Genomic DNA, 20,105 nt, shown 5'->3' on the forward strand with positions numbered 1-20,105 from the left:
TTTCTCCAACTGAAAAATGAGACTAACAACATGATCCAGAGGGACAAGACTACACTGGATAGCCCCCTCCCCATTTACTCAACACACTTCTATTCAGCGACTGTCATAGGTCAAGCTTTGACAAGGTGCCAAGAATATGAAGGCAAAAAGATACAAGGAATTCAATCTACAGGTTTTGTTTTATGGCCATTTTTCATTTCACCCACCATTTCTTTCCTCCCCTCCTTCTTTCAACAAAAATTTATTAAGTGCCAACAGAGATGCCAGTACTGGAACAAGCCTTGGGACTAGGGCTACCATATTTAGAAAATAAAAATGCAAAGACAACAAATCATTGTTTCAGTATAAGTATGCCCCAGGCAACTATTTTTATGCCAAATAGGTATTCATTGCTTATCTGAAATTCAAATTTAACTTGGTGACCTGTTTTTTATCTGACGACCTTCACTGGGTCTACCATTGTGAGTGAGACTGAAAGCTCGGTCCTCCAAAGAGCTCCCTTCCCATGTAGGGGACAGTGAGCAAACCAGCGAGCAGCTCAGTATCCTCATAGACAGTAGGGATGAGCACATGGAGAAAACAAAGTAGCTACAGTATGATGGGAAAGGGGTTCTTTGAGGTTGTCAGGGAAGTCCCCTGAGGAGCAAACGTTTCACCAGATATCTGCACGTTGAAATGGAGCTAGCCAAGCCAGGGGAAGCCAAGTCAGGGCAGAGGAGCCAGCAAGAGCAAAAACCAGATGGGAACATGTCTGGGATGTTCTGGAATCCTGAGGCCAGAGTGTCAGTGTTGAGGAGGGAGAGGGGGGATCCAAGCTGGGTCATGCAGAGCCTGTAGGTGAGAGAAAGGCAAAGGATTTCGTCTTAAGAGTAATGGGAAGGCATCAGAGGGTTATTAGCAGGGGATGACAAGATCCAGTTTACTTATTTTTATTTAGTTATTTTTTATTGTGGTAAGAACAGTTGACATGAGATCTACCTTCTTAATGGAATTGTAAGTGCACAGTACAGTATTGTTAGGCACAGTGTTGTACAGCAGATCTCCAGCACAGATTCATCTCTCACAATTCAAACTTTACACTTGTTAATTAGCAACTCCCCATTTCCCCTCACCCCCAGCCCCTGGCAAATACCTTTCTATTCTTCACTTCTGTGAGTTTGACTATTTTAGATATCTCCTATAAGTGGAATCATGCAGTATTCTTCCTTCTGCGACTGGCTTATTTCACTTAACAAAATGTCTTTCAAGCTCATCCATGTTGTCACAGACGGCAGAATTTCCCTCTCTTAGTTTTAAAAGACCTTCGTGACTGCTGGATGGAGGTGATGTAGAGCTGGAGGAGTGAAGGCAGCGGCAGGGAGAAGAACGTGGAGGCTTTTCAGTAACTCAGCTCAACTGATGGAACCTTTGGGGAAGAGCAGAAGAGTTGACGAGAATGATCCAACTGGGTAAGCATTTTGAAGGTAGAACAGACAGGGCTAGTAAATAGATTAACTGTGAGGGCTGCAGGAGACAAGGGAATAAAATATGACTTCTAGGACTTAGCCCTGAATAACTGAGACAAGACATGCTCATTTTCCAAGATGGGGAGCACTACTCCAGTGTGAGGAGTCAGGTGGGAGATAAGAAGTCTATCTTGGCCAAGTAACTTTCATTAAATATTCAAATGGAGACATTAACCACTCAAAGTTACTTTTATTATTAATTTACAGGAGAGAAAACTGAGGTCCAGAAAAGCTTAAAAAGCAGGACTCACACTCAAGTCTGTCTAGATCCAGCTTCGTTTGCTAGACCACATTATTTTAAACCTCCCAACCGACAGAGATGAGGTGAACATCAAATGAGATTATAGATTTTAAACTATAATCCTTATTAATGTGGGACACTGTCTGAAGATGGGCAGGGTGTGGAACCCACAGGATCCAGGGAACAGAGAAAATGTGCCCAGCTCTGCCTTGGAGCTGGGTCCACTGTATACCAGGGTCGATCACATTTCCCAAGATAGGCTGTTGCAAAGCTAAGCTTCACACCATCACCTCTGAATCATTTACACAGCCTTTGCTAAATAATTTACCTCCACGTAGACAAAATGGGTCCACAAGCTTCCCAAACATTGTGGGGCTGGTGCATAATTTACAAAGCAATGCTCAGCCTCCCCACGTAGGGAGAAAAACAAGACTTGGACATCTGCCAAAGTCAAGAAGGGCATCAGCTGGAATGGAGAGAAAAAGCAGCTCCATGTAAGAGTGTGTCTGAGAAGCAAAGGCACCTACTGAATCCCAGATGCCCAAGTCAAAATAAGGCAGGGAAATATGAGGGTCAGGCTGCCTCTGTCCAGAGGTAGAGCCGGGGAGGGTGAGCACCTAGTTAGCATGTGTTTTGGAAGTCTGAGTGAAATATTATCGGTGCCACATTCTTTCTGATTGCTGAGAACCTGAGACTCAATCAATCAATCACAAATCAGCATTGCTTCTGACAAGAAGCACACTTAGCAAATATCCAGGCATTTTGAGATAGATGGGAGATAATAATGTGGGTTTGGAAAAAAAATAATTTTCCCAATTATTTGTCTGTGCCTGCAATTCTTTCCTCTCGACCCCTTATGCACTTGAAGAATTCCTGCTCCTTTTTCAAGTCTTCCTTCACTCCCTCAAACAGCAGTCTAAGTTTCCCTTATAAAGAACTACATTTTACCTTTTAAATGTTGGTATCCCATACTGTGCTATGAGCTCCTTGGTGACAGGGACGCTAAATCTGTGATCACAGTACACAATTCAATCCTAGCACATCGATCAATATATAGAGAGTGAATAAAAGAAACAAATGGGACAAATGACTTACAAGACCTTTTCCCCAGCCATTCATAGAGTATTGCTGCTTTAAGGATCAACATTAATATCAGAAGATATCAAAATGCGTATTAAAAGAGCAAACACACGAGTTACACAGCACCTTCAAGATTTGTGCTGCATCTTGCTCCACATGAACCAATACTTGCTATTCTGACCACCTTTCAGCTTCAACCCTTTGAGTTTAGCGTCTAGTTGGTGCTTTAATGATCTGGATCTTACTACGGTGCTTGGATTCTTGAATCAGACAGACATATTTTCAGTGTGAGTTTACAGCCTGTCACTTAAAAGCTGTGTGACCTCAGTTTAGTAAGATCACCTCTGCATTTCAGCTTCCTTATTTGTGAAACAGGCATATTAGTAGTATCAGGATATTAATAGTAACTACCTCTTTGTGATGGTGTGAATATTAAATGAGATAGTGATTGTAAAGATGTTAGAACAGTACCTGGCACTTAGTAAGCACTGAACAAAAGCTGGCTATGACTATTGTTTTCACTTTACTCCAAGATGTGTGGTTTATCCTGTCTCTGGACATGCCTTCTGCTTCTTCTACCAGCACTACCTATCTTCAGCTTGGCCCTGAGACTTGCTGTCTGGATACCCAATAGCCAGTGGGCAATCCCAGAATGTGTTCGCCAACCACAAGCTCCATCCTTGTGATGATAACCTATTTCTTACCTCTGGAAACTTCTAAAGATCAGGATTAAAGATTGAATTATCTTAAATTATTTTTAAGTTATCAATCTGTGCTACTTTGAATACAGCTCCCCACAAAGGCTGAACCATACAAAGCCCCAACTTACATTTGGATTATTTCTACTTGATTTTAAAGACACAATAACAGTTAGCATTTAAATAGCATTTACTGTATGCTTGGTACTTTCCTAAGTGTTTTACATTTGGTCCTCCAAACAACCTAGGAGGTACCAGTAGAGTGCCATTTTACGTATGAGAAACTGAAGCATAGAAAGGTATCCTGTGTATGAAGGTTGGGCTTGTCGCGCTGTGTTCAGGAGAGCTTTCTAGTTGGGGCTGGATAATAAATTCACATCCATGAGAAAATAAAAACATCATCACCCTTGAAAGGTCCAGTCTTTCTCACTTTTGGACGTCGAGAAAGAGACAGGTTCTGGTATAGAAAACCAAGACTTACAAAGCAAAGCTTAGATGGCCAGGAAAAGGGAATGTGTATGTTCTTCTGAGCCTACTCTCTTTAGCTAAAGTTTTGATGTATCTAAACATACTTGAAAGAAGATGGGAGAAATTGGCTGTTGCCTCAAAGAAGTATGTGGATGAGGGCCAAGCAGGGAGACACCTTATGGGGAGCCTAAGGCTGCTGTAGGTAGCAGGCTTATAAACCAAAATATCAACTGCTGTCTGGCGTTAATTCCTTTCTGTGATCTGGCAGCCCTGCTAATCGTTCTTGCCTGTCTCAGTTGTACCATGGAGGCTGAAGGAGTGGATTCTGGTCCACCTTGGACACATGTGAAAGTAAGACCCAGAATCTCTGAAGACAGCTTTGTTGGCAGCAGCACTAATGAGGGGCCAAAGGAATGGCTGTGTCTCAGGGATGAGAAAGAACACTCCTCTACCAATGGATCAGGGAGCTCCCTGATCCATTGCTATTTAAGGCAGATGAGGATTATATATCATTAAAGGCTCTGGCTCATTTCTTTACCTGCCCAAGGTGAGCGAGGCCCATGGGAGATGAAAATGGCGGCCCTTTTCAGTCAAACCTAGAGGCTGCTGTAGGTCAGGCAGCTGGGGTCCCAAGGGAAAAAAGAAAAATAAATTAAACTCCTTCATCTGGAAAATAAATACCAAATGACAAGTGATCACGTGCACTGCATGAGTGAGTCAGGCAGGTCTAATTCTCTAATTATTGCCTCTGGTTTCCCCATGGAGATAAACAGCAAGTTGGTGGAGAAAGATAATCGGGGGTAAATACTGTGTCTCCTTGCCTTCTCTTACTTAATGAAATAATAAAAATATTTTCCTTAAGTATCCAGCTCTGGTAAAAAAAAAAAAAATTGAGACTATTTTTGTCTTACTCTTGATTCAAAAGTAAATCCATGGAGATTTACTGAGCAACTACTATAACACCGTGTTCAATACTGGGGCTTCAGAGCTCAATATGACCAGCTATCCTCAGAAAGCACTACCTCTGACCTCCCCTGGACACTCCTCACAATACACATTCACACATTTTTAAGAAATTTTAGATCTCAAATTGGTTTTTAGAGGATGCCTTTGTTTACAATATTCACCACTAAGAGTCTATGATTTCACTAATACTCATCTATCTTCTACTTGAAAAATTGTTTCTGCTAAGCAAAATATATTTATTAAATAATAATTAGTTTCCCCATTTGTATTTAAAATTTCCAATACAAGTTTCTTTCAAGAGATAAACTGCGTGCTCATACTGAGTCAACAGAATGCCAGTAAAAATTTATGTACTCATTCAACAATTGTGTATATAGGGAGCACCTGCTAGGTGCCAGACATTGTTTGGGGTACTTGGAATGTCAGTGAACAAAATGTTAAAAATAAAAAGAATTCCAATTCCCCAAGTAACATCAGTTCTAGTGGGAAAGTAAAGTCAAAACAAATTGACAAGAAAACAACAAATACGTAAGTGATAGTGTGTATTATAAGGTGATGAGTATTATCAGAAAAAGGAAAGTGAGTAAGAGAGAGATCCATGGAGGTATGTGTGAGGGGTAGTGGTGAATGTGGGAACAGTAAGCTGTAATTTAAAATAATAGAGTGGTCAGCATAAGATTCATGGAGAAAGTGCCAGTTAAAGGCTGTCAGAGTGAATCATGTGATATGAGGGTGAGCATTCTAAGCAAAGCTGGAACACCAAAGCATGCTTGGAGCGTCAGGGGAACAGCCAGGCCTGTGGCAGCTAGACGGAATCCAAGGAGAGAGTTGCAGATGATACAGAGAGATGGCTGAGGAAGAAATGGTGGAGAGCCATGTGGGATATTGGAAAGACACTGCCTTTATTCCAAGAGAAACGGGGAGACTTGGAGGATTTTCAACAGAGGAATAGCATGATAAAAGCATCATTTTCCCTGGCTTGAGAACTTTCATTTAGCCTAGCCATAAAATATCCAGTGGGCTCTCTGGGATCTTGAAAATACCCAAAGCAGCTTCCAGGGTCAACTCTTGGCTTCACGAAAGGTCCAAGAACCCAGGTTTAGTGCCAACATTTGAGTTACAGAAGAGAAAATGGAAACCCAGATGGGCAATGGACTAGCCTGTGTCCAGCCCCTGAGTTTGGAGCAGGCCCAGGGCTGGACACAGGACTCCTGGGAGCCAGAACAGTGCTCTCCCCCACTCCGTGGGAATAACCAAAGTGAGTAAGCAAGAAGAAACCTGTCTTGGTAATTTTATTTTTCAGCTCACCTTTGTTAGCCAGGCACCATGTTAAGTGCTTTACAAACAATATCTCTCCCAGGACCCAGAGACCCCATAATGTAGGAGTTGTTGTTTCCAACTCATAGGCAAGAACTAAGATGCAGGGTTTACTGCATTTATTCGAGGCACACAACTATACATGACGGAAGCGGAATTCAAACCCAGGCTCCTCACCTGACCTCAGAGCCCCTCTTTATTTGTCACTGTAGAGGAGGGTTTGTAAAAGGACTGAACCCAATTTTACATTTACTTGCATTTCTGCATCATGTTACTCAGCTTCCTATCTTTTTTATCACTCTCGTGGAAGCTTTCAATATGTTGACTTAAACTCACAAGTTCTGGAATAAATTCTAGTGAGAAAGTTAGGTTGTTACATAAAAGACTTGTTGGGCAGACTTCAATCAAGTACTTTCCAGCAAATGGGAAAGATAGTTTCCCAATAATAGAAACTCATTTTTCAATGTCCAGGTCAAGGCAATCCATGCTGTGCAGGGAGCTTTCTCTGCTCTCCTCTCCAGGTGGGAAGAGGTCACTCCCAGTTCCAAACCTTCATAGCTGTCGTGGCACAGTCGTGACAGCTGTCCTGTGTGGAGCCCTTACTGTGGACCAGGCATTTAACCTCCATAATCTCAAGACATTGCAACAACCCCTAAGACAGGTACGATCATTAGTTACTTGTATTTTACAAATGCATATATGGAGCCTCAAGAAGTTCAGGAATTTGCCTAGAATCTCACAGCCAGTGAGTGGCAAAGCTTCACTCCACACAGCCTTGGAAACGTCTCCTGTTGCACTGACTGCAGCAGACCTGGGTTCAAGCCTGTGATCAGCAGTGAATAAGTGCCAGGAAGGCAGGGAACTCATCTCTTTTGGTTACACTGGATCTCCAGCACCTAGATTAGTGCTGGACCCAGAGTGTATGCTCAGTGGATATTGGCTGAATGAATAAATGATGTCCTCTCTGAGGCTCAAATTCCTAATGCATGAAACTCTGATTCTATGTAAAGATTAAATTGGACAATAAAAGAACAAGTGCTTTATGAGCCACAAAGTCCTAAATAATGGTTATTTCAAACCTGAGATGCTATGATTTGACCTTTCATTGCTGTTATGTCTGTGCCTTTCCTCTCCTAATAACCTGTAAGTAAGCTGTGGTGTCTCATGGAACACTGTGTCACCATGAGGTCTGATGAATAAATAATCAGGAGGAGGGTTTTGTTTGGGGGATGATACAAACAGGATAGCCAAATTAAATCAGAATAACTATGCAACCCTCAAGGAGCACCTGTAGGACCTGGCTCTTTAAAAAAACAACAACAAGAAAATAGTCACTCTCAGGAGTCTGAACTCCTCACTCAAGTTCAGGACTTCAGACTTGCAGGTCATTCTCCTTCAGCACCTATACCGACTGGCAAAAACAACTACAAAAATCAATGGATGCTACATGCTGGATGGGGAGAGACTGCAAAACAGAGGATTATCCTCCCTCAGGAAGACAAGAGATAAAGGGGAATTGATTGACGGTGTCAGGCCAGTCCTTTCATCAGAGCCCACGGGAGGGAGGGCTGGGAGCCTGTGGGAAGGCAGGCTGCCATTCTCACAGTGCAGAGTCCCCTGGGAATGTTTTCTTTTGACTGATAAGGCTGACAGAAGTGCTTTTGAGGCCCAAACTGGCTTCCTGTTATTCTCTAGGGACTTGGCCTGTTTTCCTCTCCAAAATCACACTGTCAGCCTCCACATTCTCTCTGAATTACCTCCCCGAAAACCTGCTTGTGGAGAGGGACCCTGGCTTCTCAAGCCCAACCCACACACCCTTTATTACTGCCACAAAAGATATGCACAAGGGCCCTTTCTGCCTCCTGTGAGAAGCACAGGTGCTCACAGCACTCACGGCTCTACACAGGGCTGATTTACACCTAGGTTTATCACCCAGGTTAATCACTCTGGTTCATCACCTAGGCTCTGTCTGTGCAACTGCCCAGTGCCCTGGTGGCCTCTGACTCTCTTCTCTCATCCCTGCCATGTCCTCTGGGGTCTGATCCCTGATTATCTTTGCAGCTTCCCTTCTAACCCCATCCTTCTCTCCCCTCAGGCCCCAACCTTTCTGAATTCCAAGCAGTTCCCCAAACCTCTATTTTTAGCAGGTACCTGGGGTTTGTTTCAATCAGATATGATAAAACACACAGACATAGAAATGACTGACACGAAGGAGGAAGTTTACTCACAGTTCTCACATCATGTCATGCAGGGCCACATGGGGAAGCACCAGGGTTAGTCAGGAGGCAGAGGGAAGAGGGGGGACTGTCGGCAACTGCCTTAATTGTGGTTTCCACAAGAAGGACAATGAGGCAGAGTAAGCAGGCTCTGATTTGGCTAGTTTGAATACTGGATCTGGGGCATAGGAGCTGTCCCTATAGTCTGGTACAACATTCAGGGGAATAGTGACCTGGAGGATAAAAGACTGATAAAGGAGGTGGTAGGGTTATGGGCAGGTTTGCATACGAAAGGCTTGCTCCCAGGCCAGCTATCTATAGGAATTAACCAGCCCTGAGAGGAGCAGTCTCTCCAGGGTCAGCAAAGACCCAAGATGTCAAACCATCAAAAATACAGCATAAATATATACCATTACATTTGTAAATTATTCCTCAATAAAGTCGGAAAAGTTACAGAACAAGTGATATGATTAATACACCCCCACAGCCTCTCAGGCATCGTGGAAGGGCTTGTCTCAGACCTGTGGGCCCCTTGAGGGAGAAGGCTAACCATTTAGCACCACTGGGTATTATGGAACCCTTCACTCCCAATTTCCTGTTCACCTCAATCAGCGATCAATGGAAACTTCTCCAGACTAAGCCAGTTGTCTGAACCAAGTATTCCCCCAGGCTTCGCAAAGGAGATATGAGAGCGAAAAAGAGAAATCCCTGCCCCTAAGGAATTCTTTCACTGTTCATCAATATCACTAGAGGTGGTGATGCTGGAAAGTTTAAAGCGCATAACAGGAGGAAAAATGGGGAAATGTTTCAATCACATGGGCAGATAGTGAAGGTGGAGTGGGTGGGAGGGATAGCGATAAGTAACCATCCTTAGCCAGCTAAGGCTTGGGCAGCTCTAAGTCTTGGGAGACTGGGAAAGAGGCCAGAAATGTCGGGGCTAAGGCAACAGCAACAGAGAGAGCCACTGAAGGTGAGTAAGTGCATGACTTGATAAAAATAGTGTGCACAGAAGACGACAGGGCAGGCCGTGTGCCGGATGGCTTTGAGGCAGGTGGAGGCCAGGAATCCCACTAGGAGGCTATTGCAACAGTAGAGTAAGGGATGATGCAGGCTTCCCCTGAGGCAGGGATCCAGGGGTGAAGAGGACAACAGGGGAGATGACAGTAACAACAGCTTTGTTTTGGGCACCTACTTTGTGCCAACTCATTTATATACATCGTATAATTTAATTCTCAAAATCATATGCAGTTTGGCTGTGGTCCTATGTGACAGTTGAGGAAATTGAGGCACAAAGTCCCAAGGCTACTAACTTAGTAAATGCCTGAGCTGGGACTTAAACTCAGGCATTTGAGTCCAGAGCCTTCTCTCTTAACCACCACGTGGAGATAGTGGTTGAAAGGAAGGGATTCAGGTACCCTGACAGGCTGATCTCACTTAAACCTTTCACAACCCACCACCCACAAATGCCCTCCTTCCCACTCCCAAAGAACGATGTAAGCTTGAATGACAAATTCTGGATCCCTTTTTTTATCTTCGAAGCACCTGTCCATGATCATATAACATGTCCTTTTTGATAAAAAGTGAAAATGCAGTAAAAATGGAAATTCCTGGCCTGGCTGCGCAAGGCCATAAGCACAGGTGCACCATTAACTTTGAGTAGTGCCCTGGAGAGGAGCAAGGATTCCAGCCACAGAGCTGCCCGAGGGAACACGCTGCTCTCACACTAAAGGGAAAAGGGCAGCCCTGTTCCTCTGGCCGTATATGGAGCAAATAAACTAGAAACGTTGTCAAGAATTATCCCTAAGGTTGTGTTTCTCAGCCGTGACTGCACAGAAAAACTATCTGAAGAAAAATACTGACACCCAAGCCTCAAGGCAGATTAGCTTAAACAGAATTTCTGAGGTTGAGGCCCAGGCATTGTACTTTTGTAACTTTCTCTAGTGATTCTCGTGCAGGATGGGGGCTGAGAGGCGCTGCTCTTGGCTGATGCTGAGCAAAGTAGCCCTTCATGTACCATTTGGGAACCTCATTCAAAGAACCCATTTGAGCCAAATTTATTTATCTGGCATCTCTCTGTGCCAGAAGCTGCCCTATGTTCTGGAGAGGCAGAGATGAACATCATGATCTTTTCCTCAAGGATTTTACCATGGAGTGAGTGAATAGAAAATTATAATAGAGTGTTGGAGTCAGCTAAGTGTTAGAACAGAGCTGAGTGTGGAACAAGGTGGAGGTACAAAAGGAGAACCAGTCTTGGGGATCAGAAAGGACCTTGAACAGGAGCCAACACACAAATTGAGTGTTATAAGAGGAATAAAAATAAGCCAGGTGAGTACAAGTTTGGGGAAAGCATTTAAGGCCAAGAGAACAGCTTGTGCAAAAGAAGAGAGATGGGAAGTAAAGCATAGAGCACTGAGGGCTTTAAAGAAATCCAGGCCAGAGGAAGCACTAGATGCCTTTGAAAGGTCCTCTAGTGAGGCTAGAGACCATGGCAGGAAGGGTAGATCCCACAGGGCCTGGTGTGCAATGCAAAGAGTATTGGATTTTTGCTGGAGGGTGGACAGTACCTTTGAGAAAGTGTCTGGGATCAAAAAATGAAAGTATGAAAAAAATGTTAAGAAACACATAAATGTAAAGTATTTATATTGGTAATATGTGCACATTTATTATACCAATGGCAAGCATTTATTGCACACTTACCATGTGTCAGGCTTTGCTGTAAACACTTCACCTTCATTCATTCAGTCATTCAATAAATACTTATTGGCCATCTGCTGTTACAGGCCAAACACTACTGTAGATGCGGAGAATACAAGATTGAATAGCCAAAAATCTCTCTCCTTGTGGGGTTTACATTTGAATGGGGAGAAAGACGATTGGCAAAATAAGTAAAATAGTGAATTAGATGCTGATATGTACTATGGCAAAAAATAAAACAAAGAAAGAGAATAGAGAGTATTGGAGATGGGACTATCCAAGTTTGATGTGTTAACTTGCCTAGGCGACAGTCCTCATTATTCTATCAAATACTTATCTAGGTGTTGCTGGGAAGATATTTTGCAAGAGTGAATAGAGTCTGCAATCAAATTATCCACAATCAGATAATCTGTCCATAATCAGATTATAATCTGGACGGGCCTGATTCAATCAGTTGAAAGATCTTAAGAGCAAAGTGGAGGCTCTCCTAAGGAAGAAGAAATTCTACCTGTGGACTGCAGCATCACTCCCACCGAGAGTTCCAGCCTGAACTTTCTGATGGTCTGCCGTACGGATTTCAGACTTACCTAGCCACCCCTCACAACTGCATAAACCAATTTCTTGCAGTAAATCTTTTGATATATATCTCCAACTGCTTCTGTTTCTCTAGTTGAACTCTGACTGACATGGGGGAAGCTGTCATTTTAAATAGGAGACCTCTTCAGGGAGGCAATATCTAAGGAAAAACCTGAAGGAGGTGAGTGAATGAGATGAGCAAATATCTGCATGGCGGGGGGAGGGAACATTCCAGGTAAAATAGTAACAAATACAAGAGCGTTTTTCCATTTAATCCTCATAACAATATTATAAAGTAGAAATTAGTATTATTGTCAAGAACTGTGAAGAATCTGATTTTTTGCCTGCTTGTCAACTAACAAGTCAACCTGCCACACACTGATGCTGTCAGAAGATGTGAGACTGCTAGGTCAGAAGCAAAGGACATTATTACACACAGCATTGCAGGTGGGAGGAGCTTCTTGTGTGTATCAGTTACCCTTGCTCTCTGCAAGTCCCACAGGGACTACACAGATGGGTCCACGTGGATGCTGTGTATACTGTGGACCTGTGTCACATCTGGGGAACCTGAGCTTAAGAAATCCCCGATCTTATAATGAGGCCACTGTCAAACCTGCCCAGACTTTGCCTCAGAGGGAGACATTGTCTTTGCTTTACTGGTCAGGAAATAACTCTGCCCTGACAACTGGAGGGAGATGCTATTCCTTCAAGATTATTTGTTATACAAATATACTTGAAAAGTTGGTCTAGAGCAAAAGCTGTTAGCAAGAGGTACAAAAACAGGGGAGAACCATAGAGAATTATTTCTCATTTTGCAGATGAGGAAATTGAGGTACAGATAGGTTGAGTAACTTGCCTGAAATCACACAGCTAGTAAATGGAGGAGCAGGGGTATATGATCATCTGTCTTCCCCCGCTAGAATGAAGTACCATAAGCCAGAGACTTTTTTAAACAGCTAGATACCCAGAGCCTAGAAAAGTGTTTGGCACTTAAATCAATACCCAAAAACAAAACGTTTAACATGAACTGACAGATATTTGTATGTTCTCACATACAACAGAGAACAGAGCAAGAATGGCTCTTGCTTACATGAAGCTTAGAGTTCAGATAACATTAGGCATTCGATATATATTTAAATAAATTACTACATAATTACAATTGTGATGCATACTGCAAAGGAGAACTTCTAAGAGTATGTATGCTATATGCTGAATATTTGTTTCCCCCCCAAATTCATACGTTGAAACCTAACCCTCAAGGTGATGGTATTAAGAGGTGGGGCCTTTAGAAGGTAATTAGGTCATAAGGGTGAAGCCTTCATAAATGGGATTAGTGCCCTTATAAAAGACACCCCAGAGAGATCCCTTGCCCCCTCCACTATACACACTACATTGAGAAGATGGCCATCCGTGAGGAAGCGAGTCCTCACCAAACACTGAATCTGCCAGTGCCTTGATCTTGGAAGTCCCCATCTCCAAAACTGTGAGCAACAAATTTCTGTTGTTTATAAGGCACCCAGTCTCTGGTGTTTTGTTATAGCAACCGAATGGACCCAGATAATATGTGTTTACTTGCTTGTATGTGTGTGTGTGTGTGTGTGTGAATACATGCATATGTACACGTCCCTCAGGCCCCTCAGTTACAGGGAAGAGATGAAACCAGCTGTATAATTTGACCGAGGAATCATGATAGCAAAATAGGCAAAAATGCAAGATGCTTGATGCCGTCAAACAAATTTTTCACTACAATTTTGTGACATAAACACACTTATAAGGTCGACATTATCTCTGTCTCACATATGGGGAAACTGAGGCTTTGAGAAAAGCCATCCTGGTTCTTTTCATTCACAACCAGCTTGACACTTGGATACCCTCTGAATGATAGGATTTTACATACAAGAGTTAAAGGCTCCGGATGCCTCCAACTTGAAAATTTCTGCCTTCACTATGCCCACAATTTTTAAAGAGAAACATTCTTTTATTCGCACTGAAGTATGAGGTTTAAACTATAAGTGACATTTTTACAATACCCTTCCTTAAACAAATGACAGGGATTTTTTCCATGATAAGAGCAGTGAATCATTTGAAAACCAAAAGATGACTTTAGCATAAGAAAGGTGAATTTGGCCCACCCACAGTTATACCTAATACAAAAGCTATTTACATTACTTGAAAAATAGCAAGCTCAGTGATCTCAGGAGGTTGTATCACTTCTCTGAACCTCTGTCTCTTCATCTTCCAAAGCAGAAGTGGAATTAAATGACCTCTAGGCTCCCTCTCGGCCCTATTATTTTATCACAAATGAAAGCCAGCTCTTGAAAATCTTACGTGTCAATATATGCTAAATGTTCTCCATTCTCCCAATGTTCCCTTGGGATCCATATATAATAATACTTTCTACAATAGGTATAAGCAAAAGGCCCTTTGTCTTTCTGGCTTCACAACTCTAAATTATTTATAGTGATTTCGCCTTTGTAACACAAGAAAATGTTAAATTCCAGACTTTCTAGGCAAAAATGATTGGCAATGAATAAGAGGGTCATTGATGAGTGAAATAAGATTGAAGAGAGTGAGAAAAGCAAAGGTCAGATCATGTAGGGTCTTTCAGACTGTGACAAAAATATTGGCTTTTATATGAAGCACCATTGGAAGCCCAGTTGAAGGATTTTAAGCTGGGGAATAGCACAACCACTTTGCATTTTTGGAGTATCACTCATTGCTATATGGAGAATAGAAAATCAAGGACAAGAGAAGGAGAAATGGAAAAATCAGTTTGGAAATCAGCACCAGAGTCTAAGTGAGAAATAATAGTGATATGGACTAAAGAGACAGCAGAGGACGTAAACAGAAGTGGGCTGACAAAAGCGTTTTGGAAGATGAATTAACAGGACTTGGTATTGAGTTTAATGTGAGCAATGTGGGAGAGGAGATATCAAGAATAACTCCTATGTTTCAGACGTGGGCAACTTGTCATTTACTGAGCTGAAGAATCCTGGGAGAGAAGCATATCTGGGGCAGAAACCACAGTTTGAACATGTTCAATTTAAGATGCCTGGGAGATATTCAGTAGAACTGCTGAGATGACGTTGAAATGTGAGCCTGGAAGGAAGAGAGGCTGGAAGAGGGGCTAACTAGAGAATCTTTGGCATATAGGAGGTTTCTGATGCCTGGAAAGGAGTGTAGACTGAGAAGAGAAAGGGCTTGGGATTATTACCAAAGACATTCCAACATACAGAGATCGGGAGAAAGAGAATGAACCATCAAAAGATTTAGAAGGATCTTCTAGAGAGCCAGCAAGAGCACCTGGAAAGTCTGAAGTCTCAGAAGCTCCAACAAAACTGTCCATTAGATTCTGCACCATGGAGACCATTTGGTGGACTTGGGAAAGGCAATCTTCAAGGGAGTGGTAGAGTGCAGGAAGTGGTAGAAACCATGTCAGAATGGGTGGATAAGAGATTTAGAAGTGAATAAGTGAAAGCAGCTGTGTATACATGTCTTTCAAGAATCCTGACTATGAAATGGAGAGGAAAGGTGGATGGTACCCAGATGACAACTAGAAGGTCAAAAGATATTTGAAGGCTCCCAAGAAAGATCCAAAATGAACAATAGATTGAAGAATTAGAGAAGGGCAGAAATAAACAGTACGGTGAAAACCAACAGAAGGAGATGAAATCTAGGCATGAGATCTAGAGCAGACTTGTAAAGATTTGCCTGTGGTCAGAGGAGCTAAATAGGACAGTTAGGATGAGTACAAATGGCGATAAGGATTGTGTGTTGGCCACTTTTACGGGAGTAGGGGTTAACAATCTCTACATTTTCATCACCCTTTACATGTGCAGAATTGTTTATGTAAACCACCTCAATTACTCTTACACTGGGAAGTCTGGAATCCTTATTCCATTATACAGATAAGGAAACTGAGATTCAGACTTGTTCACCTGATCTGCTTGAAATCTTATAAGATGTTAATAATAGAACCAGCATTCAAATCTAAGTCTTTGGTCTCAAAACACAGTTCCCTCTCTCCTCCTGACTCCCGCATTCCCTCTCCCTTCTCTCCTCTCTTATCTCTCCTTTCTCCCTCCCCCTGTCTTTCTCTTGGTCTCTGTATCTCTGTCTCTATCTCTCTGAGTGTCTCTCCCTCCTTCCTTCTCTCTCATTCTCTGTCTTCCCTTACTTTCTTCCTGCTCCCTTGCCTGCTGTTTCTTTTTTGAATGCCAGTCAGGTCCTTTAGCAAAATCAATCTTGAAATTAGTGTACTGAAACCCTTAGGCACACTCTTCTCAGCCTGGATTTTACATGCTATCAAAGGACAGATTCGCCAGCAGATTAAAGCTGTTTGAAGCCTTCTCGAGTTTTATGCCTCACTTATTTGGAGTTAGGGACCTCTCCAGTTCTGGATTTTGAAATATGCTTTTTTCCTTCTTTTCAATTTTGTTGACAATTTTCATTAGAGCCCTATTATCCCTCTGGATTGCTCCAATATAACTGCTTTAGAGGTTAAAGAATGCATTTGCCAAGGTTGGAAGCAGACTGGAGCCTCCTGAGTTCAATGGTTCACCCTAAATTCCAAACTTGTTTATGGTTCAAATTCATTCACACTTGGCATCAAAATCAACACATTTTCTTTCTAAAAAAAGGCACTTCAAATGGCCTTTTACGAAAAGAACAAAAGCAGCAGACATTAAATAATTCATCCAAATAGCTTTCACAAGAATAAACGTGTAAATGAATAAGAATCATATAGGTTACATCTTACTTGAAACCCACCAGAAAAAAAATAAAATGTTTGAAAGCTAGTCTGAAATTTCATAAACCCTAAGCACACCAAGTTCCAACCACCTCATTAGTATAAAATAACACATTCGTCCAATTCACTTCAGGTGCTCAAGTGGAAAACTTTGGTACAAATAAATTATTTGTATGAACAGATATCTGCTTCATTGCACTAAATGGTACTCTTGTGGCCCAAAGTGTTAATGATGCTCCCAGCCGCTTCTAATGACATGCACTAAAATCACACTGTTGTTTAAATAAAGATAGAGGGCTAATACCAGCACTGGGAATTGCACAGCAGAGGAGAAAGAGCATGCACGAATACAGAGTTAGACGTGAGTTCCAATCCTGGATCTGCCATATTCTAGCTACGTGACTTTGTGCACATTATTTAAGCTCAATGAATCCCTGTTTCCATGTTTTCTAAATAAGAGCAATAAAAATAATTTAAAAATTCTCTCTCTTAGTCTTGTGTAAGTGTTAGCGCTGTGAAAGTGGCCAGCAGGTGATTGGCATCAAGTAAGCACTAGACGTTATTTTCCCTTGAACTCTTAGCTTCTCTGTACCCACCCCTATGTTGCTGCTCAGCAACTCGTTGGTTTTCAGAGTGCAGCAGCTGGCTTGATGAAGCAGCATATCCCATTGTCTATCCTTTGTTTGTGCCCCATTCCCTTCTCCAAGTGCCTGGGTTTAAAGTCAAGTCTTGTACAATATGGAGAGAATTCACAGATCACACAGTCTTCCCTCTTTTTCATACAGATAGCAAACTAGGTTCCAAATAAAGGAAGTAACTAGCTCAATGTCCCTCAGCTAATTAGCGTAATTTCTTACCCTCATATTTCCATGATCAAATATGCAGTAAAGGGGACATATTGTGAAATGCATAGCACGTCCTCTATAATTTAGGCAAGTTCACAGGGACAAAACAGGGAATGGTTAGCGAGCTCATTTGGTGGAAAACAGACAATATCTGATCACCATTTAATGCCTATTAAATTTCCCACTAGCACAAAGCACTGCTGGAGTTGCTGAGCAGAGGGGCTTAAATAAACATAGCCATAAGTCTGGGAGATCTGACAAATATCTAACCACTAAAATACCAATGAGGATATGTGATGCAGCAAAGTCAACCTGACCTACATGAAGAACTAAATTATAATGTTACTGTAAATTGCATGCACTTATTTTCTTCAAAAAAGAGAAAAGTCATTTTAATCACGAACTAAACAAGTGTTTACATATACCTAGTTCCGTTCAGGGTATTGTAGGACAATAAAAGAAAAATAAAGTTATATAACATTACCAGCAACTTCAAGGACTTTATGATTATTTGAAAAGATAAAACACAGCCTTGAAAGTTGGTTAACAATATAGTAGATACTTAATAGATGGTTACTGAAGTGAACTCACGGTGAGGCTGCATGGGTTATTTCATCAACAAACAATACATTTGTTTAGCAGAACAGTATGCAAGGCATTGTATTAAGCCCTGGAAATATAACTAATTAGAAAGCATCACCTTTGTCTTAAAGATGATCACACTGTACTTAGGAGATGGCAAGTAAACAGACAATTAGAATAGAATAAAGTGCTACAATGATGGGACTATGCACAAGGTGTTGTGGGAGCATGGAAGAAGGGTACCTGTCACCAACTAGAGAGATAGGGAAGGCTTCATGGAAGAAGTGACATACTAAATGCTAAGCATTAATATTTTGAGAGATCTCTTCCATGTCTCAGCCTTCTATATGCATGAGCCTCATGGGGAGAAGACAGAGTTGAGAACAGAGTCAAATTCTTAGAATTGAAAAGCTACTCTTCTGGGGAGAAAACTGAGACTGTGTTTGGCTGATTGTGTTTGAGAGAATTTCAATAACCTATCCTTTCATCTCTAGAGAAAAATTGAATAATGCAGAGCATAGACTTTCTACCATAAGCTGGAGAATAGAAAAGAACGAATAACAACAGAATAGCTTCCTGTCCTAAAGAAGATAAAAGTCCAACTAGCTAGTGAGAGGAGAAATATATGTCATGTGTAGACCCTGGGACCAGAATCAAGAGCAGGATCACAGACATCAGCAGCAGATGCAGCCTCCAAAAGGAAGCAGCCACCAGAAAGAAATGAGGCAGGGGAACCAGCAGATGCCCCCCCGCAATGCCAATGAGATACATCATCCCTCTGGCAACTTTGATCACCCTGGAGGACAGGATAGGAAGAAGAGTCTTAAACTGACCATGTTGAGATTCTGAGTTGACCATGTTTAAATCCAGAAGTGACTGAGTTGCTATGAAATGACAAGATAAATTTTTTCACTGTGAGCAGAAATGGAAGTTCCTGAGAAAATTAGAAATAAGGAAATGGGGGCTCATAAAGAATCTAGAAAAAGGAGGATAGTTGCCTCCTTGCACATCTGAGAGGTGCAAGTTGAAATCACACCCCAGTCAGAGTTATCCAGGTGAAGAAGAATCCACGACATGAATATGGTATGTGCTCAAAGCACTTTGGTGTTACTAGAACATTGGTCTAAGTTGGGGAGCATCAGCAAGGACAATGAGAGCTTACAAGGCTTCTCTGTTGAGCAAGGAGCTCAGACTATCCTATAGATAATGGGAAGCTGCTGAAGGGTGTCAATCAGGGAAAGCCATGTCAGACTTGCTTTTGAAACACCTTTTAGGTGGCAGTGTATGGAGGGTGGAGTTCAAGGGGATTAAAAGCCAGGCAGAATGGCCCTTTAGGGAGAAGGTGAGACATGCACTGAGTTGTGAGAGATGGGCATGTGGATTGGTGAAGGTGACTGGGAGAACTCAAGCAAAGGCACAGAGTGGGGAGTTCACACAGAATGTCCTGGACAGAAGGCAGTGATAGGATGACCACAGTGGTGAATGCAGAGAGAAGTAAAGGACTCAGGTGTGGAGTGTTTGCCACAAGCTTCTCTCTCGCCAGAATCCTAAATTCCAGAAAACTCAAATAACACACCTTCAGAGTATTCCTTTGTTTAGATCCAGGATTGGCAAACTACTGTTTCTGTAAATGAAGTTCTGCTGACACAGAGCCATGTTCATCCATTTCTATATTGTCTACGGGTGCTTTCTCTACCAGGGCGGAGCTGAGCAGTTGCATCAGAGGTTGAATGACCTGCAAAGCCAAAAATATTTGCTATCTGACCCTTTACAGAAAAAGTTTGCTAACTCCTGCTTTAACTCCACAATTTTCATTATGACATATCAACTTTATAATCAGATCATCAGGTCTGTAAAGCATGTGGTCTCTCTCACCTGTGAAATGGAAAGCCAGCATTGGGAGACTAGAATCTTGGGAACCTAGGTACTCAGGCAAGCAAATTTGGGCTAGAGTTCTACATCACCTCTTATTAAATGTGTGATACTGAGCACCTCCCTGAACCTCAATTTTCTCATCTGTGCAAGGTAAAATAATGGTATTTACCATATAAAGCTGTTTTGAGGATGAACTTAAGTAACATATGAAGTAACATAATCTCACTAGCACAGTGTTTTGCACATGGTGATGGTTCAAGAAATGTTAATTATGATGGTTTTTGTTAAATTG

Source organism: Equus asinus, chromosome 3, assembly GCF_041296235.1.
Source record: "Equus asinus isolate D_3611 breed Donkey chromosome 3, EquAss-T2T_v2, whole genome shotgun sequence".
NCBI classification, from domain to species: Eukaryota; Metazoa; Chordata; class Mammalia; order Perissodactyla; family Equidae; genus Equus; species Equus asinus.